The following is a 25,147-nucleotide window of genomic DNA, read 5'->3' as shown; positions in this document are numbered from 1 at the left end:
ACTAAGAAGAAGAAAAATTAGTATATTAAGAATAACACACTTGGCTAAAACAGTTGATTCCAGCTTTTACTGTAGGCAGTAAATATTGAGGTATGTAATAAAAGTTTCTACCCCATACGTCAAACCTTACATGGGCAAATATGTAATGTATGTAATATGTAATATGTAATATTACATTAACTCAAATGCCTTCATGGATTCTTAGTCAATTACTAAAGCATTGCTGAAACACAAATGAAGGTTGAATGAGTGACTCAGTATGAGGGTGGCGGCTCACAGTAATTGGGGACAAAACAATTCATTTAAAGACAATTCCTGTTTTCTTCAGCGCCACCCCCCTTATTCAATCTCCAAGGGGAGAATAGGAATTTGGTCCTGTGGTTTCTTTATCACTTAGCTTAATGGGATTTCCAGCTGATCTGGAAAAAAGATAATTTAATTCAGGGGTGCATTTTCCAGAGCATCAAGATAAAAGCCCTGCCCTTCATTCATAGACACAGCTGTCTGAAATGGCCACAGTGAAATAATGGGCATATCATCCCACTCACTTCATGGACCATACTTTTACTAAAAAAAAAACTCTCAGAAAGAAGAAAGGTAATTCATTGTGGGGTACAAAAATAGGATATTCTTGTCTGTAGCAGATTTCAGCACTTCACTACCAAACAGTACCAAACTGATACAGTACCAAAAGACTTGGAATAGACCTGATTCAAGCATTCAAAATCTAAAGAAGTCAACTCAGTGGACCTTTCCCACCATCAAATATGAATCAGAAGACACAAATGGAAATGCACTTAAAACTCAGAATAGGAAGCACTTTACACAAAGGTTTGTGGGAGCCTGGAACAAGCGACTCATGCCATGTTGTCGATGTTGACACCCAAGCTTTTTTTTACTTTAAGGCTGGATTAGATCAATTCAGATTAGCTCTCTGCAGCTGAACTATATGGGGTGAATTTCTAAGTTTGCATATCCCTCTGTTCTGCGGAATACTGTGGTATATCCATCATTCAAAGCAATGAGGTTTATTAGTGGAACAATAAAAAACAGCTATACATTGTCTGCCAGACGATATTTTTACATTCACTCAAATGCCTTCATGGATTCTTAGTCAAACTAATAAATTAGGGACAATTTAATTAGACACAATAACAAATTAGTTAAATTAGGTACAGTTACATTACTCTAATTTAGTAAAGAATCTGTTACTGTATTACTTGAATCCAAAAATTAGTTTGTGATAAGAGATACTGTAGATCACTTTATTAGCCATATACAATTTCTTGCATTAGGAATTTGTCTTTTTCACATACCCTAGCTTGCTCTCCATAAGACACACAGACAGGGAGAGAAGCTTGGGGCCATTTATACGGCACCCCTGGAGCAGTTGGGGTTAAAGGCCTTGCTCAGGGGCCCAACAGCGTAGGATTCCTCTGCCGGCCGCGGGATTTGAACCGGCAACCTTCAAGCCACAAGCGCAGATCCTTAGCCACAGAGCCACCGCTCCGCCCCATAAGGACTATAATAATGACTCCACAGGCAGTGAAGGTATTGCTAACCTGATTTCTCAAGGCTCATAATGACTGGAAGTGACCTCCAATCAACACGATTGTAGATCAGACAGAAATTAATCACATTTTAAGGATTAGTGAACATACAATCGAAAAATGTCTCTGCAGTGTCCTCTGCATTGCAGGAAAATCCTGTTCTTAAAACCATCTGATTTTTGTTCCTGAATGCCTGATTCCCTAATTCTCTAACATGTATTAGGTCTTCATCTTTGGTCTGTCTTCACTGAGCTGCACCCCCTCTCAGTTGTGAGCAGTTAACTAGTGTCCAAGTTGTTATACTCTATAACAAAAGATCACAAGTATCACTGAACTAAAGTGTACTGGAGCAGGCTCATTATATAGCCATAGCAGTAACTACTTGGAAATAAATATTGTGCCATGCTTATTCAATCATCCTACAAATAAAACAGTAGTGGAAATGTTAAAACATAAGACAAAATGTTTATTCAGTTTCTCTGTTCTGTAGAATTTTGGAAATCACAATGAAAAAAAGTGATATATTGAACGCATGATATCAACGGACCTTTTCACTATATAGGAGAAAATAAAGGTTTATGCTGAAAAAGTAGAAAGGAACACAACTTTTCAGCTGTGAAGCCTTATTCGGGTCTTTTTCCTATTTGTACAGTATATCCAGCTCACTAAAGTAGATTTTTGTGGATTTGGTTAGGGATGGAGATGTTTCAGCAAAGCTATCATTTTGAATTGTGAAAAATGCATTTGAAAATCCAGAGGAATTGTTGCAAAAGTGCAGTACTGTGAAATTGTGAGCCTGAGAACAATGATTAATGATTCACTTAAAAAAAGGGCCATGTGGAAAAATAACAAAATAAATCTTTCTATAGAACAAATATAAATAGAGCAAAACCTGTGGGTTTTAAGGTGGGGAAAAACAAGGCTCATGAACTACATGGAGCGCTTCTCTCTCCTACATGAAGATGCCATCTGGCTGGAGCGCAAGGCCTATTTGAAAAGTAATTAAACCAAATATCCTGAACTAGTTGCCTTCACTCTGCATGCCATACGGACTTCACTGCACTTGAGGTGAGGCAGCTGATCCTATTAAGGGACCAGTTTCATGACCAGTTTCAATCCAATCTGTGCTGACTTTGCAGAGAAATCTGCCATTTGGTCTGTTAGAAGAATTCCTATCCCATCACCCATATTAAATTAATCCCCTCTATAAATTAATTAATTGTTCTAATTATTTACTTATTCAGTCATGTTTATTCTAAGTTTTAGATAGCTGTTAATTTAAAAAAATGCTCGTAAAAACCTCCAAAACACGTTCCATTGCAGGCCTGGGTAGATCTCTTTCCCTCATGGTTTGATACTAGGCAAACATGGCTGCAACAGGATATAGCTCTGCATGTCTAAAATCCAGATACTTCCCTATTATCAGTTTACCTCAAACTACAAACTATATTGAGTATCAGAATATCTTTACCTAACAGATACCTGCTCTCAGATATAAAGCATATGAAAATAGATTTGAACACCAGAGAGCAGATGTCTAGATTACACAATTTGGAACTGTGAACATTCTGTGAACAAGGTAATCAGTCATCAAAAGGAGCAATGATTTGTCTCACAATTTTGTATAAGCCCCACTAAAAAGATACAAAGATGCCACAACCCTAATTCTGAACACAATAGCTGCTTTTCTCATAAACAAGACAAAAATGTGTCAATCTCTGTTATCACAACAATTCTGTAAAATCATCATTTAATTACTGATATTAATATTACTGTATTTTTATGAAGGAAAGCGGCAAACGTTTTACTGGATAATTCTCAAAATGGCCTCCTACACATTTTTTAAGGAAAGGACTAAATACAGTCAACTGAAATCACTCAACTGAAAAAAAAAATGAAATTACTTCTTGTCATACTTAAAACTATTTCAATATAGGCCAAATCACATTCTGAAATGGAAAAAGAAATCAGCAAAATGGATACCCCTACAAGGTAAATCATGTCAGTTAACCAAACTGCATCTTTTTTTAAACCTTCAAGTGCCACAATTCTATGTTTTGGATATACTTTCCTCCTGTGTCCTGTTTTAATGGGAAGTCTCTACATAGAAAGAGAAACGTGTGTATAGTAATCACAAAAAATCTTCTAAGTAAAAAAAAATGCCATGTAAATGACACCACACACAGAAATCCCCAGAAGGTTGACAATAATTTCACCTGTTATCATGTGGGCTTTGGGTTGGTTTACTAGGAGTGTGGAAACTGAAAGTTGTTATTTTTTGCCTCACATACAGAGACAACAAGAGCAGGACAGAACACAACAAAGATGGATTGGGAGCGAGGGAAGGGAAAACGATCAGTTAAATAGAAAAATGTAACCCCATGGTCCCCTCTGAGCACCTGCGCCCCCTCATTCAGGAGAGCCTCCACCTGAGCCCCCGTTACTGAATGAATTGGATCTGAATTAGTCTCCCATTAGAATGCTTGTCTGCTGCCACAATTCAATTACCTGCTCAGCAGAATGATGGAGTGGCTAAAGCTAAGCTAAGTCTTGAGCTTTCCTGTTTTAAAATTTCCATTTTATAGGATCTGAAAAAAAAAACCTGTATGAACATTAGTTTTTGCATTATGCTTTTCAAAAAGCATTTGTAGCAGAAGAAAAAAAAATGAGAACACAAATAACCAAATTTCATATTTAGGTTTCATAGGAAATAATGCTGTGAATAGTAGCTATATTTAACATGTCATAAATGCTGACAAGTTTATTTTCCCTGTGTTAATTTAAGACACTAAATCAATATTAAACAGAGACTACTATAAAGATTAGAAATCACTTTGTCAGCTGTTATTCCTGAAGTAGATTTTGGGGGGGGGGGGGGTACAGAATGTGTACATAAGAATTAAATCTTGTAAAATTTTACATTATAAATTATAAAAATTATAAAAGAAGCACATTTCTGTATGCTCTGTCCAAGGCACAAAATGTATATCACAAGAATATAACAGGTATGAGAGGAAAAGTAGTATGAGAGGAGGTCTAAGCCCATTTGGTATTTAGTAGCTAACAGAACTAAGGATCTTATCAAGTTGTTTCTTGAAGAAACCAGGATTTCAGCTTTGAAAACAAGACTGAGTAGCTTCTGCTTGTACTATACTCCCAGAACCCTTCATGCAAGCTGGCAACATATCAATGCAACCACTCATTCAGACAGCTGGAGAAAACTGTAGGTAAATAGCCTTGAGAAAATAATGAACTTGCAGCTAATGCCTCTCAAACCAAATAATCAGTTCACATCCCTATGTATTTCTAACACTCGAGAGTAATAAAATGCAAACTCTGCACACATGTAGACACAAGTGGGTGGAAGGAAGGCTATTCTTAGTTTATTGGGGTAGATTTTTATCCAGGTAGGTAATTACTGTAGCATCTTATACCACCATTTTTAAACAAAAATGGTTTCCTGATTTTATTCTAGTCAAACTGTAACAGCCAATGACTGAATTAAATATTTCCCACACTGCCCTGTAATTTGTGCTGGCGAATCCCTCAGGAGCAACAGACCATCAATTATGGAGAAGCAGTGCCCTCATCCTGGCAACCGTCCTCGGTCTTAACATGAGTATCCTGTAGCACTGAGCCCAATACTCTATCAAACAGAGCGTATTAACCCTATGTTTCTGTTCTGAACTATTACCCGGAAATACTTTGAACTCTATGCCTAAGTTATGTCTTATTTCTTTGTTTCCCAGGAAAAAAATACCTTGATGAAGGTCTTCGCCACTGAGGTATGAAGGAAAATCAAAATCTCACCTCATGAAAATCCTCAAACTCTGTGCTCGGCAGTCCAAAGTCTCTCAATGGTACATCTGCTATGGCCTCCTTTCCTTAACAGAGACTGGGCATTGCACTGAAGCACCACAGGACTAACTCTCCACTCCCAGCAGAAGAAATCAATAGATTGGTTTAAACCTTTACATCTTATCAAGCTCTCATGCTCTCAGACTCCCTTAGCTGGAGTGGCCTTGGACTGTTTCCTTTTGTCTTTCTCACTGAAGAGGCAAACAGGAGAAGTGGAAGAGAAAGGGGAAATTATTTGAATGTTTTGGAATTCCTCTAAAACAGCGACAGTGTTTCATTGTGAGCTCCATGAGGCCCCAAGTTAATCAGGCAAAGACAACGCTGTTTGTGTTCAGTGGCAGAGCAGTGGTGCAGCCATGCTTTCGGGACTCATAATAAAATTTGCAAAGCGAGGAGACTGTCGATTGTCTTGTACTACTATACAGATGGCGCTTAGTTCTTAAAACTTAAAATAAGGTTCATAAAACAGAGGAGAGTTTCAGCATGATTCATATAACAAAAACCTCAGCTTAATTACTTTTTAGTGCAGAAGAGAGACCTTTGTGTAGCATACAGTACCAAACCAATTACCAGTTTCTTATCCATGAGGACACAAATCTGTTGCTGATGTTTAAAGCTGTATGCTGACAACAACCATCTGGTTCAGATTGCTTGTAATGATTTTATTATTGCTTATACTGTACGCGATATTCTGGAAGTAAACTGTTTCCAAAGTAGTTACGGAGTACTGACATCAATAAAGCTGGAGTGTAAAAGACGGAATCTTGCATCAGTACTGGACAGCTTATGGTGTTACTGGAGATTAGTCTGAAGAACATGAACAAAGCCGACATGATCAAACAAAACATATCATGCCAATATCAGTTTTAGATTTAACTATTTGAGACCTTTCCTTCTTATCTGTAATGCCAATTCTTACAAAGAATACAAAGAATCACACTTAGGAATGTGTCTGAGAATAACCACTCACTCTAATTCAACGAGAATAAAACCAAGAGATAAAACCTAATCTGTTTTTAACATAAGGAAAATGAGAATGAAAGAGCTATAATCATTGACTTTCCCTTATAAACACAAAGCAATCATGTATATTCAATGCTAAAAACATACAAACTTTTTCCCAAGAAAGAAGTGAAATTCAAATTTCTGGCACATCCATGTTGTGCTTAACATCAACATGGACGTTCAACATAATATTTTATGCAAATTAAACTAACAACAGTAGCAAGGTAGAGTTGTTAGAACTAAATATCCAATGCAGGATATTGTGAAGGTGAGCTAAAGAAAAAATCCTTTCTTTCTCTTGACAGAAACTCCAGTTCTGGGCATCCCAGAAGAGTTTTTTCCACCCTCTTACAGAAACCACAGACCCCTGGGCACAGCTGTGTGCAAGATGAGCCGATCATAGAGGGAGCAGGGCAACCTAACAGTGAGATGACTTGAGCTGCCACCATAGTAACCATCCTCCTCAGTCCTTGTTCAAGCCGTGTGCACCATTCCTGGCACACAACACAGTACATCAACACACCACGGTTCAGCAGCACACACTAACTCACCACGGGTGCCCACTACCAAGCCATGTGTGTGCTCTCACCCTGGTTCCATCCTTAAAATTCAACTAAACGCAAAAATACGGCTTGCTATTTAATTACCTGGAACATAAAATCCTACAGGACTAACAAATTAATTCCCAACAAAGTTAAATGTTCCATTTATCTGAAGAAGGAACAATCTAATAGACTGAATAATTAAACTGACATTCTATAAGGATTTAGTCAATAAAAACTGACCAAATAACTAAGGCTCTGCTCAGTTTGCAAGCTGAGGCTGGGTGAGCCTACCTCTAGGTTAAGAGGGCCTTTGGCCTGATGTATCTGGGTCAATCCTAAAGCTAAGACATTAGTAATCATAGCCTGCACCAAAAGCAAAACATTCCCATTCATTGGTTTCAGCTGCTGTTTTATGAATTTATGTAATCCACTTTGAAAAACTAAACGCACAACTTGAATTTTATCCTTCAGCTTGTTAACATGACAAGTCAAAACCCTGCTTAGTGCGCATCTCCCTCCTCACAGTACACAGCTAAGGGAGCATCAGACAGATGCTGTTCACAAATGGTCATAGCAGGAAGAAATAACGCTGAAACACCACCACCACTAAGGTCTCAGAAAGCCCTCAGTAAGCATGCTGAACTGAATTCAAAACATGAACTATTTTAAACATTAATCAAAACATTGAGAATGTAGAATTCTATCCCTTTGCCTCTGCCCTTTTCTGATTCCACAACAGTACGTATAGCCACATACTGTACTTGTCAGGCATAATGAAAAAGAACAAATCTTTCTAAGGGCTGCTATCACAAGGCACACTTCTATTGGTACTTCTAGTTTTTTGCCTGTTTTACAGTTATAAATTAGATTGTCATGTATCAAAGAATATGTGAATTTCTAATACTACAATCATTTTTTCCAAATAAAATGAACAACAGAAAACACATCAGTGTCTCGCCGCCCTATAACAACAAATGGCAAAATACAAATATGTTTAAGATACTGACATCTCAGATAGGATAGACAATAAACCCGCTTCCTGTCCTGACTGTGACACAACAGCAAAGCCTAATACTAGACATCTTTTCAGTAAAGTGAAAAGGTAGGTAACAGATTGTAGATTTGCTCTGTATGATCCTGGTAGAAGACTGGCATATACACCTGAAAATACACTTTAAAAACCCAGAGCAAAAGCCTTATATTACCTTCAGTTACAGTGAAATTTAAGAATAAAAAAATCACTTCAGAGCAACAGCTCAAGATCCCTATAGGCAAGCTATTTGTTCATCTAATTTCAAAGAATGCTTTTTCTGATTACCAGTAACCCAGGCAACACAGCGCACACATTCGTTTTTCTGTGCTCAAGTAGAGCAAGTCAGATGACAAATAATGAAACTGCAACACTAGCCTACAAAACTAGAGCTGAAACAAAAAGATATGTAGGAAAACAATGATGACGCCTTAAAAATGAATACAATTAACCCACCAAGCCCCAAACATGGTGACCCTAAGCTGAGGCAGAACCAGGTTACGTCACAGAGCGCCGCTCAATTACCCAGTCTCGGTTACCTTAATTGGAAATTAAAAAAAGCTAATTCATAAAGCAGGTATAAACTCTAAAGTTAGCTAGCCAGACCCCTGGGTTTCCTACTGAAGAACAGGCGCAAACTAGTCAAAGCAGAGCTTGGCTCCGAGTCTGATAGTAAACATTATGCCTTCCTGTCGTGAGAGAGGAAACTTTTTCCTCTTCACTCTGTACAGTACCTGGCACTGGTTTCGAGGTCCAGAGGGACTCCTGCTCCTGGCCACCGTGCTGCAGGAGTTTTCTGCGGATGCGGCCTTGCGCTTTGGGCTGGATGTTCCCCATTTTGTGTGTGTAGAGGGGCAGCAGCTCCTCCTCATCCTCATAGTAGGCCCGGTGCCAGCAGCTCACCACTGGCTCCGAGGAGAGGCAGTGCACATATGCAATCATGGTGCTCCAGGCCGGGCTGTCACGGCGGGGGCAGGGTGGAACTGCTCCCCCCACCTCTTTCTCTCCTGTACTTGTCTTCCCCCAGTGCACAGCTCAAAGCAAAGGGAGGGGCCTGCCCATCACCCCTCTCAAGGAGACCCCCAGAGATTTGGTTGACTCTAGCCAAGTCTGACCTGCTTCAATTCAAAATCATTGATTTGCTGCCAAGAGAACAGCCCAGTTGTCCAGTCAGGCACTTCCAAAGCTCCACCCACCCCGCCGCTCCCCCGAAAAAGTGCTGAAACGAAACGGGTAATCAAAAAAAACAACACAAAGTGGACACTGAAGGCAGACTGTACTCTTGGAGCGAGATTTGATTCTTCAAAGTCCTTGTGTTAAAAGTATCCACATGGAAAAAAAGGACATACCCAAAAGGGAAGGGGGGAAAACGTGTAGAGGGAAACAGGTACTTCCTTCAGACCTCAGAAAACTGAATAAATCAGGCCCATGCACAAAGTCTCCTCTCCCCTGACTGCGATGAGCAGGTCTGCAGAGCTTTGTTTCTGCAGAGCCCCTCTCGCAGTCTCCTGCTCCTTCTCTCCTAATCCCTTAACCCAGATTATCCAGCCAAGTCCCCGTGATGAGCCAGGCTGGCCTCACCGCTGCAGATGGCCACCAGTCGGCAGGTAATTAACACACACAGACGCCAACAATGCTGCAGTGTGCTCCATTTATCATAAACGCCAAAACAGCAGCAGCCTGGGAGATGTCTACAGAAAACAATACAGTCTCGGCCTTTTGAATGACACGTTCTGTACTGTAGTCTTCTAAATATCTTTAGCAATCCATTTGTAAAAATGAGTCACGACCTAAACACACTGATTTACTCTTTATTGTGCTCTTGACCACACTTTTAATTAGAAAGCATCTGTATTTCATCCAGCCATTTAATTCAGTTCTTGTCAAAAAGCAAAAACTATTAGCTGAGGTGCAGATAAACTCCTTACAAAAGTAAAGCTGTATTCTACCTGCTTCATGGAAGCAGTATCGGTCTCTTTGCACATGAAAACAATATAACAGATCAGAACTCAAAAAACTAAATAAAAATAAGCAGAGGAACATAAGAAAGGTTGCAAAACAAGAGTATGACATTTGATCTTTCCTGCTTATTGCCATTACTTTTCAGAGGCTTAGCGACTCACGCCTTAGTGACAACCTTTCTCAAATAGTAGAGTCCGCCTTCCAACTGCAGTTCCCTGACCTGTCGGTATTACTTGTCAGAGTAAGAGTGGTCAATCAGTGATTCCAAGAGAAATCATTACAAGTTGTTAGTTACAAGACAGCGGCTCTATCATAGCATCAGTGTCAGAAGGCATTGGGAAAAAAAAAGTGAAATACTCATTCTGTAAAGCCAATAAAGAGGTGACTACTTCATTTACATTCAGTACTCATCCTTCAATTACATTAATGAGACAACATTAGAGCAGTTAAGATCATTGAGAAATGAAGCTGGAAGGAATAGAGTTTAACTTCTCTGCTCTAGTGATTAAGAAGAGGGCAAACCATGCAAGGGCGCCATCTCCAGGCATACAGAATGCTAATGCTGCATAGCTGCACAGGAACAGATGGAACAAAACAGGTACCATTCCATAATGAAAAGCTTTTAATAAGGCTCTGCGGGATTAAGGAGGTTTTCGTGTCAAATCCACACTAGCAGCTTTTAACATTCAGGATGTTTTGAGCACACAACAGGAAGGGGGAGACCGTCAGGACCTTCAGGATGCCTCTGTCTAGCTTAAACCTGAATTCCCCTCAGGTTTTCAGTACTCACATCATAGTTCACATTTAAGTGGTCTGATAATAGACACAATTATACTGTATTTGCACTTTCAGTGTTTGTTATTTTCAATACAATATCTGTAACAGTTACATAAAAGTATGTTTCAGATACATCCAAAACATTTGTCACATCTAGTACAATCTACTTCTTCTGGAGTTTGACAAAGCAGACTCAAACAGTGCTTTAGTGCTGCTGGGACTGGTGAGCAGCAGGCCAGGTGTAATAATGACATTCAGTACCACATCACCTCAAGCTAATTAAGAATCAGGCAGGAAATGTTTCAAGCTGAAATCCGTTTGTCGTTACAGCAGCTTGGAAACACCTTTAATTAGGGTTGATGGAGTGAAAGACTTGCAGGCAAGATGGGTTAATAGACTTTCCAGTCATCAATCCTCCTCCCTCAATGGCAGTTCTGGTGAATACTGTCACCAGTTTGGACCTGACGTGGTAGAATAAAATAGAAAGGAATTTGAAAAAAAAATGAAAACTTGCATTTGAGCATTCCCAGAATCAGAGGAACTGCCAGATGTCAACTTTATTAAACAATCCAGCCACTTGGTTGGGCTTCAACCCAATTAAACTTAATTATATGTTACACTTTTGACTATAGAACAGGAATGTTCAATGTTGGTGACAGCTTTTGCTCTGTGACCTATGTGAGGAACCATGCAATGTTATGAAGTAGGTAAAAGAATACGCCCCCCAGAGACTTGGTTTATCACTACATTTAACCACAGGCTATAGGAATAGTTATTGGGATGCCTTTCAGTTTTCAAATGCTCTTGCAATCAGATGTAACATAAAAAGCCGAGGTAGCTCAAAAAAGAACGGCTTTACTGATAATGCCAAAAACCAAAGCCACAACAGATTGCTAGGGTCTATAAAAGCCTCTTGCTAACATTATCATTTCCAACATTATACAAGCGCCAAATACTACTTAAAAACCAGCTTCATTATACAGCTACTGACAGGCATCATTGAGGCTCCAAATAAGTAGTTAGTCTTAATCTAAGTAGCTGCAAAGGGCAATAATTAGGTTTCTTTATCCAGTGTGAAATTCTTATGGCTATAAGAAAGCAAAAACTTCCCTTGCACAGATCAACAAAAAAAAAATACTAAGTTATTGTTCTTTTATGTGTGTAACATCACAGAATTGTAACAAAGTCTCAGCTTGTATTTAAACAAAGATGTTCCTCCTTAAGGGAGGAACAATGATCTTCCTAAAACAAAATATTAAAGACATTTTCAACGAGTGGGGTGATACTGCAGTTGCTGGCAGTTTCAAGTTCAGTTTTGAAAAGGTTCTGTTAATAAGGCACGGTATTATTAAGCATGTGAATAACTCCACTGGCCACAGAGAGGTAGACCAGAAAAGACTCGCTCTCAATCTGAGCAGTGTAGCCTGATGCCTGAATGGGCAAAGAGATTAATGCAGCTGTTACATTACAATCTGCTCATCTCTAGCCCTTGGCAAAGTTTCAGTAAATGAAATTAGATGAACCCATTCTTTCATTTTTTTTCTTTTTACTGCCTTTTCTATGCCTTTTGACATCTTTAGGCACTTTTCTGACATGTTGTCCACCTGACTTTGACCTGCATGCACTTAAATAAAAGCTTGTATCGTTGACAGAGCAACAGCACAAGACAGGTTTTGCTGAAAGACAGTCATGCAATGAGATCATCTGTATTAATCGTTCGGTATCAGAAGGATTTTGTGAGAGATGTACAAAACTCAAAGAACGTGTTTAGAGTTTACAGTCACGCAAACTGTGGCTTTATCTGGCTGCAGCAGAGTGCTTTCAAAATGAGACACATTTTGAAAGTGTCAGAGCACACCAGGGTAAGACTCTTATGACGTAAGGTACTGATACCAATATCAGGCCTGACATTTTTTAAAGGCTGGATTCCCTATATAAACGTAATGTGCTGCTATTGCATTATACAATAACTCAAGCACCATATGTTAAAATAGAATTTCTGTGAGAATACAAAGGCAAAAAAATAAAACACATCATGCAGCCTAGTGCCTTTACAATCTCCCTTGCAGTCAAACATTTATTTGCTTAGTTAAATAAATTTAAAGTTTATTTGGTTCATCCCTCACACAATCCACTGCAAATGTAGCCACTATGACTCATTTGTAGTAAACCACAAGGACACAGAAAAGGGCTTATTCGCCATGGCATTAGGTGCCTTTCCCTACAGGACGAACAATACTGGCAGAGCCCCTGCTAGGCTGAGGCTTTTTAATAAGAAGTATGTTCTCTGGAATAGCCCATTGCTCGCCCAAAGGACAGGCAAATTCTACAATGGTTACCACGGAGACTCAGGGGTTGAAGACAACACCAAAGACGGAGAAGCCACCTGCTCTCACAGGCCTGTGTTTCACTATCTAAAAACTTCACCCTCCTGAACTTATTAAATCCTGAACTTATTAAATAGCATGGTATTAAACATACTGTATAAGGGTAAAAAAATCACCTTTAATTATTTGGCTTTACAGTATTCTTGAGTTCACAGACTTTACTGTAAACCCAACAAAACAGAAAAATTTCTACACTGCTACTGCTGTCTTTTTTACTTTCTAACGATGACTATGACTGTTTTTTTATATTTTTGCACTCACAACAGGGCACTGAAATATTTCTCTCAGAATCACTCCACATTAAAATGAGAAGGAACATGTATTGGAACTAGCATTTGTTTAACTATTTCAAATTAAATGTATTGTCTTAGGGGACTGGCATGCACATCAGTAGGAAGTCACCAATAGGGGTTGCTACTTGCTTACAGAAATTTATTTCTTCTGAAAGATGGTGAGCTGTTAGCTAATTGATGCTTCCTTTTCTGTATTAATGAGACAGGTATAAGACAAAAATAGCTACAAAATAGGAGAGCAGCACTATGATCCACTTTTTCGTCCTGGAGCGGAAATAGTTGTTCGTAACTGCAACAGAATGACTCTTAACTGGTTCACATTATGACTTTCAACAGAGTAAAACTTCATGACCCAAATTCTGCATTCTCTGTGGTATTCAGACATGATTAACAGATAGCTGTTTGTTCACTTCAATATTATCTGATTTGAGCATTAGGAAAGAAAGAAGAAAAGAAAAAAAGAAAAGTTTATCTAACATCTATAAATCATGTGATAAAATATTTGTAATTATCCAGTGAAAATGTAATTTCTTTAAAATTGGTTTGGAGGGAAAATGAAACAAAGCAAGCAAAATGACTATTTCAAGCAACTGGTTTAAAATTTTAGACCATCATAACTAGAAATGAGATAATCACTCTCTGTTTATTGTCTTATCTCACCTTCACTGAGGACAAATAACAAACTACAGAACTGGTATTCTTTTGTGTCTTGTCAATGTGTATTCTCAGTAATATAAATGTTTAACTTCAATAACTGCAGCGTACAAACTCAAATCGTAGTGAGCCGCACCGTTTCCTCTAATACATGCAAACAGAGGTTGGTCACAGCAGAAACTGCAGCAGAAACTTACCTGCTAAACTGGTAAGTTAAAAGTGGAAACCAGGTGCACAGAGAGACCGTCAAACTTCAATACAGTATTTCTGAGATGCTACAGTGACATCTATTGTCTGTGTTAACAAGGTCCTTACCTCAGGAGACCCCCTCTAAATACAGCCAACCATCATTTTCTGGGTAAGGCTACATTCCAGTAAAGTGGATGACAGTTTAATGTCACACTACAACAAATGCTGTCTTAATACCTTACCCAGGCTTTACACTCTGTACGTGAATTTTTTTTTTACTTGCATCCAGCAGTAGGCTGACTGAGCAACTTTCAGTCTCATGTGGTTTAGAACCAAAGCCACATTGAACACATTCAGGGGTAGGAAAGGATTAATATGAAAGATAATTAACCCAGACCACCTATCATATGCTATTTATTTTAATAATTGTTGCTTCTGTTTTGAGGTATGAGTTTTTGAATTTGTTTAATGAAGACAGCTTTTCAGAAACCCTAATATAGAGAAAAATCTTTAGAATTCCATTTTCATAATCAAAAACAAAAATAGTAGCAATCACAGAAGAGCTCCAGGGAAAGAAACAAAATATGAGAACAAAACTGAAGCTTTTTATACAGAAAAACAGAGAGTTAATCCTAGAGGGAAACTACAAACTTGAGCAGGGTGGAGGCGCATTGCAAGCATAATGATGCCACACCTAGGCCAGTAAAAGGCCTGTGATGTTTGTCGTGACAGCTGTTAATGAAACTGGAGACAGCCGTACAGATTTTCTATTTGGTCAGGCAGCAATCTAGCATGATTCTGGAATCTATCCACCAATGTTCTGGTTTAAAGTGTGAAAAGTCTTAATGTTATACAATCCATCAACACCCAGATTAATGCACAAAATTTAGCATTCTAATGAAAGAATGCTTTCAGAGGACTTCTACCTGATTATGTATACAGAGATAGATATACTCAAGGGAGGCAACCCAAAATTCCCAGTTCATTATAAACATCTGCTTTTCCTTATGATCACATTTATTTTTCAGCACTTATGAATAGAGTCATATGTGCTTTGATAGGTGCCTGTCAGACCTTAATTTCCGTTCACGTTTTAATTGAATTTGGACCTCCAGCTGTATTCAGAAAAATAACAATGGTAAATGCTACAGTTAAAGGATTTACCTAGCATACATGGCTCTCAAAATGAAGAAGACATATTGTGCCAAATTACACAAATCTCTTACACAATCTCACTTTTATCTCCTTTTCACAGCAATAATTACTACCAAGCTATTTAACAGAATTGATTAAAAAACAGGGAAATTCGTTTTTAAAAAATATCTCAAAATGGTGCATTATCAATAACCTAAACAACTTGTTAGGAAACTAAATTGTAAAGCTTCATTAATAAGAACAAATAGAACATTTAGAGAACACTTTTAAAAGAACATTTCCCTTAGCTACAGTGATCAATGAAAAGAAAAACACTATCTAGCTGTAAAGGGCTGTCACTGAATAGCACACATTTCTCTTTGCAAACAAAGAGTGATTTTAAAGAATTCTGAAACCAAACAGTTTTAGCTTGCATTAGTTCATGTCCACTCACTGAAGGTCCCTAAAAACCCTATTTTGGTGACTGTTGTTTTAGTGCGTATACAGCTTTCCAATACTAAAACACCGCCACAGGAATTTGCTATATGTTCAGTTTCTATTATGTTGGATTATTTCCAATTGCAAAGAAATACAGCACCCAATATGATCACTATGCACTCTTCAGACAAGTATTTATGCCAGCCTGGCTGTCAAGTAAAATATTACATTTTATAAAATTGAATGTATCTTAAGTTAATCGTATGAACAAAAGCAATGGAAACCCAAGTCCATTCATCTTTTGTTACATTTATAGAAGTTCTCTTCTAAAATAGCAATTATGTGAAATGAGCAGCATTCAAAACAACACATCACAAATCACTGTAAATCTGAACTGTGTGTACCCCTAGCCATTAGCCCCTAACTCCAAATGGCTGTAACAGTAATACCACTGGCATGTATGTGGAACTCAGAGTATGCCTGGCAGGCTATATTTTACATACATGTATTTAAAAAATGCTTATGAGGCATCTTCCTCCAGAGGCCTTCTCACCACAGTTATTAAAACCTCTCTCACAGGATATTCCTCCAGTGTAAGTCTATTTGGACATCTTAAATGTGTATATGCATAACTGTATAATGTATAATGTGCACAAACATGCAAAAATGCTTATCATCTTTATTTTTACCATAACATGTAAGAAGAAACAGCAGTGCAAATACGAGAATTCAAAATCAAACTATGTATATTTATTTCTATATTTCTGTACATCAGATCAGGTTCATTAAGAACATATTCTCTGTTACAATAAGGATGTGGAGACTCATTTGTACAGCAGTGCATTTACTGGAGCAAGATGAGTACAGGACCTTGCAGGTGAGTGTAGAACCTTCCAGCATCCCACCAGGGAACAGAACTCACAATAGTTTAGAGTCCAGAGCCCTAACACTGCTCACATGACTGCCTTAAATGAGGCATACAGTACAGGAACTCTGCTTTGTGTATCATACATTTTTCAGCATCACACCTAAGAATACCTATAGCATAGCACTCACTGGTTCCATTGGTTGGTCTGATCTGCTGTCTGGAGACAAAGGCAGATTCTGTGTTGTGCAAGTTCAACAGAGGGAAAAAAAGACCCAGACATCCAAGCAACACTTTGACACCGGACCCTTTAACTTTTAGGCATGTGAGTTTTCTAAAGTGTCTCGGAAAGTCTGTACAGTGAGGGACTTTACAGAAGAAGTTTGGGTGAAACAGTAAGTTAGCCTTTTGTTTAGTTTATGGTTGTTTTTCCATCTGCATTGTAAATAAAAAGCACTTGGTTTGTACAATATTTGTGTCTGTTTCCTGAGACCCACATATGACAAAATCACTTTCAATGGCACCCCAATCCCCCGGTGGGTTGAATAATGTGGTAATTGTTTGTCTAGATTGGTTGACTTTACCTTTTTCAATTGACCAAATCTGAACTTACAAATTCATTCTACTTACCACTGCATCCACAGTACTACTGCAGTAGATACACAAGCAAGGTACACCCTACAGAATGCACAGTCATCGTCAAAGCTTTTCCACAGTGCAGTGTATACAGAACAGACTCTGCAAGCACAGGTGTCTGCCAAGCCACAGGGATCACTGTTGCAAGTCAAGCCAAAAAAACATGACTTAGTATTTATTCATGCCCCCCTGGTGGCATTTGGTCAGCTATGAAACACTGTTTGGAGATTCCTGGTGAAAGGCAGCTGATGACAAAACCCACAATGGAGCAATTTGAATAAGTCAGTGGGTGACATTTTCCCTTGTATCAAAGGGTTTAATTGGACACAGTACTTACAACCCCTTGGAACATACTGTAAGCCTTCACTAGCTTGAGGGCCAGTATACAAGCAAATCAAAATGTTCTTTAGACGTAACCAAGCTGAAATCTTCTGGGACAGCTTTGGTAAAATAAACAGATCAAATGTCTTGTAAAAATGACTGTACAGAAAGCTGCGTGATTAAGTTCTCTGCAAGAAACAAGCACAGCTGGGTGACATATCAACACACCACACAACTCCTAAACATCGCCCAAACAAGAAAATTCCAAACTCGAAATTAAACAAACAAGCACACTATTTTAGCAAGGCTAAGCTAGTTTAAAAAAATGACCATAGACATACAGTATTCTGCTCTGGAGATGTGGTCCCTTTTAATCATGACAAATCACATAACAAATAACAACAATTATGTCAATTTCACTTAAAGTGAAACTTCCTTTTCTCACAGACATTGTACTCTATAATGGGAGCTGAATAGATCTGTAAGTCAGCTACAGAAAATGATTATTTGAAAAGTCTTTAATTTGTAACTGGGCTCCTTGAAATTATTTTTGAAGATACATTTTATTTAAAATCAATTTTGTTTTTTGAAATATTCCAGTTTTGTAAAGCTTTATGTTCTAAAGCTCTACAGGTATAAATGTTATCTTTGGCTTCTTTAAACCTTTATTTTTCAGTGCCTAGAATTAATAACAGATGGGGAATTGACCCCAAAAGACCCTGGGTGTGGTACATATTAGTTCTTTCAATTGAAAAAATTTAAATGAATATAATATGAAATATTAAAGTGGTAACTTCAAAATGTCACCTGTAAAGATATGCTATATCTGAACAACTGACCAAAAAATACTCTTCTCTTCGATATAGGTTCTTCCAGCAGGGGTTAATCTAGCAAAACTGAAATGGCGTGAAGGAAGTCAGTTTATCCAGTTACATGGCAAAGTTTACAATAAGCAGCTGAATTTAAAAGCCCCAAGGAAAAGCTGATGATAAGTTGAAATTTGATGTTTGGATTTATAAAAAAAAACATGTTTAACTACGACCAGTGCTAAAACTGCATTTGGCTCTGGTGGAAAGCCCAGTAAATGTCAAAATACTACAAGGCCTCCTCAAAGATGCAATAGTAATGAATTTGGTATACATAGAAGATCGACATCTTGCATATCATTGGCTTTTACATCATTATCTATATTGGATGAAATGAGGGTCTTTTATGATCACTCTATAACAGCAGATATTAAGAGACAGGTCACTTCAAATCTCTGTAGATCATTCTGGATAAATGACTAATAAATTATACTGATGATATCACTACTACTGAATGCGGAAGAGTGTTAAAACTGGTACATAATACAACAGAATTACAGACTTGGAATTTAGATTTGTAATGGTTGATATAAGCAGTACCATCTAGGGTTGATTCGCTCATCAATAAGGCTCCCCTCCTAAGAAGGATCCCAACCAAGCCTTGTGGGAAGCCATTTGTATTGAGCGCCATCCTTTAGGGCTGCACAGACTAGCACCTGCCCCCGACTAGACTGGCTTGGTTACACAATGTAGCTGCTGAAAGAGAAACAGGTTCTCTCATTTTTCAGGCAAACACATTGGGCTCTGAGTTGATTTCCTTGATCTAATTATTGGTTGATTTAGACAAAGTGTTTTTTCAAGCGAATGACTTAAAAGTTACAACTCATTCAAAGCTCAATAGTTTTCAACCTTTGACAGACCTGGACAGGAACTTAAATTTTATTCAGTTAATCAAACACTCAGTCCAATTAAGCAGACAAGGACTTGACAAAAGCCAGCATTTGCACCCCTAGGGTTAGACTCTAGAGAAAGACATGTGGAACCTTTTAAGCTTCAATCTCCCACACACAGTGTTTCCCAATCCCAATCTGGAAGCCCTCTGTGAGGCCAAGACTGTAATCCACTCAAATCCTATTAATTTAGTTTTAAATCTTCAGAGCTCTGAAATTCTGTCACCTAAAACTGAATGCTGAATTTGCACATAGTGCATCACCTGTCTACTAAATATTTTATAATGATAAGCAGATCTCTGTTTATATTGTAGGTTTCAGACCAAAACATGTAATCAGTCCTCCCTAACTGATTTTTAATAAATGTATACATTCACACAAGTGATGTTTTCACTGTACTTAAAAGAAAAAAGACTGGCTTTCATCAACATTTTTGGTCAAACTCTCCCTGAATATCTTATTGCTATCTCGAGACACAGGAAACCTGATGTTTTCTTACATCTTAATAATTTGCTATCTTGGCTCTTTATGTCTTGTAATGTATCACCTACTACTACTGATAAAATCTTTGTCTTAGATAGTCCATGCAAGGTGTAATTTAAAACAATTATGTGTTTTCATCATTACGTGTAGGACAATATCTCTGTTTCAACAGTGATTCATACCATTCACTATCGCCATAAAGCCCAGTCCATTATTCAGGATCCCAACCATCCCGGCCACAAACTGCTCTCCCCCTTGTACTCTGGCAAGCGGTACCACACCATTAAAGCACTGAACACTATAGCTTCCACCCTACAGCAGTGCACATCATTAACAGCTACAGTAACAGCACAATGCACCTAAGTAATTTTTACATGGCTATCAAGTATTTATTGTCCTGTGTGTTTATTGTTCTGTGCTACCCATTGAATGTTGTTGTACTATCATTATTTATCATTTTCTGTTTTCTACTGTACTGTGCACATTGTGTGTATTGTACTGTGCATGTCCCGAGAGAACACTGTGAACATCGCAAATACAAATCCCAGTGTACATGTACAATATGGCAAATAAACTCCTCTCTGAACTTGCCTTTATGTGTTAATGGCAAGAAAGCAGTCTACTGAAAAAGAATCATCTTAATGTATGATAAAAATGAGATATGTAGAAATGTGACAGAAAGTATTATGATCAGACAAGACAAAAAAAATTCAACTTTTCAGCACAGTCCAGCAGAGGTTATTTCATCACCTATTCAACGCTATCGAACTATCAACTAACAATCTTGTTAAGAGGATGTTTCTCATCAGCGAGCACTAAAAAGATTCTCAGGACTGACATACTATACAGTACATTACGGATGACTCCTAGATGAAAACCGGAGTCACACCAGAAACTGAACCTGGGTTAAATAGTCACATGACTATATCAGGGCACCAGGGCAATTACCTGAAGTAAAAGGTGTGGTCAGATAAAAGTGAATGTCTTCCAGTGTCAGTCCAGTCAAATATCCAGTCAAAATCTTGATTTTAATCCAATAGAACATTTATGGTAAGTCTTGATGACTGCAGTCCATCAATTTCCCCAATAAACTTGTCAGAACTTTCCAGTCAGAATGGACAGACTACTGTGCAAGGCTAGTGGAGACCTCTTCAAAAATACTGACAGCAGCAATTGCTGTCATACATGCTTCTACCAAGTCCTGATTTAGGGGGCTGAATACTTATGAAATCTGTAGATTTCACTTTGTAGATCTTCTTTGAATCTACGGTGTTCCGTTTTATCATTACAGCTCTGAAAAATATTTAAAAAAAAATATTGAAAACAAATACACTGTTTGTAATTAATAAAAATGTTATAGTATAGGCAAGACACTGTAAATACAGAAACAGAAACAATGCAGAGTCAAAATAAAGCCACCTAAGCAGGGAACCTGATTTTTATTGATTTTGACCATTTTCATTTGGCATTTAGAAGAGATCATGAGTTACTATAGTCATTCAGCATATGTTAAATCCAATGTGACCTGAGGAGTCTAGGGCTGCAAGATGGATCACCAGCTGCTGTTATAGATGCTAACAAAGGGACATCAGTTTCAAATTTTATCCAAGAAATGTGCAAGTCCAGGTTAACACACAGTGAACCAAAAGCTTCCTTGAGGCAAGCGATTTTCTCTAACCACTGTTGGAGCAACTAGTCTACTGCAGAACACCTTCTTTTGCGCAGTGGACTGTCATTAAGACACAGACAGGAAGCACATGCAGACATCCCAAACAAGCTACAGCAAGCTACAGCAGATCTTAGCAGATCTGAAGAACAGAGCATATTTACCAGGAAATGGTCTGAGGTGATCTCTCTACAGCCCAGAAAGACAAGACACTTGCCAAGAGCCTAGGTTTATATCAACAAGCTTTGCTTTCATGCCTGCAAAATGCGAATAACTCAATAAACCTTGTCCAAAGAATTACTCATTCTCTACAGTACAACGCACAAGCTAAATCCAGATTTGCAACTGGTGCCTTCAAAGGAACAGGTCGTCTTTTTCTGTGGATAGTTACAAACTAAATCTCTCCCTCAACAACGTAGCAGCAGGATGGAACAGCATGTTCTGGCAATACAAAATACTAAATTCCTGGAGAGCTGAGCTGGAGAAATCTCCAAATGGTATTGTATAGTTCGTTATCCTCTGTCTGATGGCTGAAAGCCCTTTAAAAGCAGCTCTCAAAAGCCCAGGTCCTTTGCTATGGCTGTCCTCCCCCAACATAATTATGTGAAGCTTTATGACTCAATGCGGTCTATGAAAAGCAGACAGTGTGATGGGGGGTGGGTGTGCATGGGTAAGGTCAATAAAGTGTTAAAACAGAGCCCTATACTAAAAAAAACACTCCTTCGAGCCTGGAGTGCATTGTGGTAGGGCTTCATTGGCTTCAACACATGCTGTGCAGAGCCTCTTTTCTCCCAGCAAATCTGATTCATATGCCTCCCATTTGATCCATCCCGAATCCTGCCAAGAACAGAATCTGAAGAATGTACTCACGGAGAAGCACACACGCAAGACAAATGGCAAACAGACTGGTGGGATATGAAAGCACACCCCCTTAGCAACATGCACAGAATCTCGATAGATACAAATAGGGTAGAATTTGAGGAGAAGAGTCCACCGTGACTCCCACCTTCCTTCCTCCAGCACTGACTAATATCAGACTAGAGACAAGGGTCTGGCTGGCTGTGGCTGAAGTTCAGAGGATAGTGCTGTTAACTCTGTTTAATGAACAACAGGGAAAATCTTGAACTTGTTTTGATGCGTGTGTTCTTCAGTGACATATAAGTAAATATGTTTTAGAAAAAAAAAACAATGAGCAGAGTCATTTCAATTAGATGTTCACTACATTTGGGAATAATGAAGTACATGCAGATATCTGCAAAGACCACTACCACGGAACCTACTGGAATGGCAAACTTTTCTGTGAACCACAACTGAGAGCCAAAACTAAGGCCTGCAAATGGACCATCGTGAGTCAAGCTCATGGTTACAGAACATGGAACATGTCACAACAAATAATAGTCTCATTGAATTGTAAGAAGCCAAAGTTACTTTCAAATAAATGTTGGGTCCAGTGTGCAGGCTTCAAAAAAGCTCTTGGGCGCTTTAAAAAAAGATGGTGGCTTACAAGCAATGTTTGTCAATTAAGGATAATTGTTAATGATTCTACACCGTCTAAGCTACCATAAGCTCACACACAATTCAAAAGCGTAACTGTTCTTCATCAATATCATAATGAGCACATTTTGTTTCCATTCCTAATGTTGTTGCAACTAAGGGATGATAGCTTCTGCTGCATACTGTGAAGGTCATTTTGTGTAGAGGACTTTAACAGCCCTGAGAGATTGCCAGAGGTATTCTTGAAATGCAAAGTATACCAAAAATGATCACTTGGAACACTTTACAGAATGTAACATATGATGCACTTCAGCAAAAGGCTTTGCTGAGGAGCACAAGTTGTGAGGAGTGGCTTTCCTACAATAGACTGAGTAAAGATCTGGCTATAAATTGTCAGTAAGAAGGTGAACAGAAATAGGTCTGGGTCCCAGTTTCATTATTCAAACCCTGGACAGAAAGACAGTTACCAGGCTCCCCACTGTATATCACTATAATGATACTTGAGTGCTGTAGCAGATAGAAATGGCACTGCCCTCATTGAAGGCTCTCATGGATTAAAACATGTTAAGTGTTTCTAAGCTGTAATACAAGAGTGACTGCACAGCATAACTAAGCAGGAAAATTACCAGATCAACACAACAAAACCAGTAATTTCTAAGACCATTAGCATTTAATCAGAACAACAATTCCAATCCATCATTAAGTTCACTTTTTTGCAATGGAAAATGCTAACAAAAATGGTTCTGCCATGGTTTTGTGCTTCTCGTTACAACACAGAAAGAATTGTTTGGCATAGTTTCAGCTTATTTTTAAAGCTAACATGCATATGGACACTGCTTTCTGCTATACATGATATACAAAGGAAAACTCAAAGCAAAATTCCATGGTATTTGTGTCAGTGCTTCACACAGAAAAATATGTGGTTTCCCCTGTACTTTAAAACACCTAAATGCAGACTAGGGAGTCTGCTTCCTAAAGAGCTTAATTCTGTTTTATTTAGAAAATGTAATAGCAAATAGCACTCTGCACCTTGCATTGTTTGAGTCGTGACAATTTAGCAATACACAACTTGGATCATTTATAGACAAATCATTGGTTGTAATAGTTTTCCCCCAACAGTTTAATAAATTGAATATGGACATTTTTAGAACTCAGTTTGAATACCCAGAGCTTTGATTAAACATGTGTGGGATGGTTTTACAAGAAAAACTGCATGTCAGCTCAAAACATATGGCATTTTTCAAAGGCATGATTGTCCGGGGCTCCTAAATGGTCTGGTAATATCATCTGCTTGGAAAACAGGATGTGTCCTGTAGTCTGGAGATTGCTTGTCCAGAAGCTCCCAGTTGTGTATACTGCACTTGCAAATTTGGGTATTTTTAACACTGCCAATGACTTTGCACTCTGAGAAAAAGCAATGATACTATAGTCTTTATAGATTACATTTGTGTCTTTTTTTGCACTGACTGCAATTAAATAGCAAGTGACTGCTCGACACTGATCAGTGTAAAGGGGAAAATTAATTGGTGTTTAAGAACAAGTCACTCTTAAATAACACTGATGCATAGTAATAGTAATTACTTTTAGAGTAATAAAGGACATATTACACTCTTTACTGCTGGAAAACTCTATTTTCATCGTACTCTGCATTTTAACAGCATAACACAATCAGTTTGACAGTGCTGGACAAGTATAGTAGCCAGTTAAACCTCACAACAGCTGCCAAGTTTTCAGTTCCTCCTCTTCAGAGGGGTGCCCAGTGAGTTAAAATGTTAATGGGCATACAGTTTGCAATGGAATTCGACTCCTAGTTTAAAATGAAACTATTCCAAATCAAAAACTAGTCCTTTCGATGGTTTCAAGCAGAATTTTAGGGGTAATCCTATCATAAATGGTATAGGCCAGATTCCCAATGTAGCTTTTCTAGCTAACTATGGCACATGAAACTACTTTGTCCCCTGTCTGACACAAGAAGCGTTTTAGAATCTGAATCTCTAGTTCATCTCATGATTAAAAGATATATGTCTTACAGAGACACCTGTAGCTTACACCCCGTTAAGTCTCAAGATGAAGCCGCAAAAACACAAGACCAAAAAACACTCCA

General features: G+C 38.3%; 1 protein-coding gene across 4 annotated transcripts in view; it reads right to left on the bottom strand.

The window, feature by feature from the left end:
* The window catches only part of nhsl1b (NHS-like 1b), a 184,610-nt gene that overhangs the window by 52,190 nt on the left and 107,273 nt on the right, over nt 1–25,147 (bottom strand). The gene's annotated exons all lie outside the window — the stretch shown is intronic.

This window comes from Atractosteus spatula, chromosome 2 (genome assembly GCF_055471065.1).
Source record: "Atractosteus spatula isolate fAtrSpa1 chromosome 2, fAtrSpa1.hap1, whole genome shotgun sequence".
In the NCBI taxonomy this organism is placed as follows: domain Eukaryota; kingdom Metazoa; phylum Chordata; class Actinopteri; order Semionotiformes; family Lepisosteidae; genus Atractosteus; species Atractosteus spatula.
The sequence above is the reverse complement of the archived record's forward strand: the minus strand, read 5'-3'. Positions and strand labels throughout refer to the sequence as shown.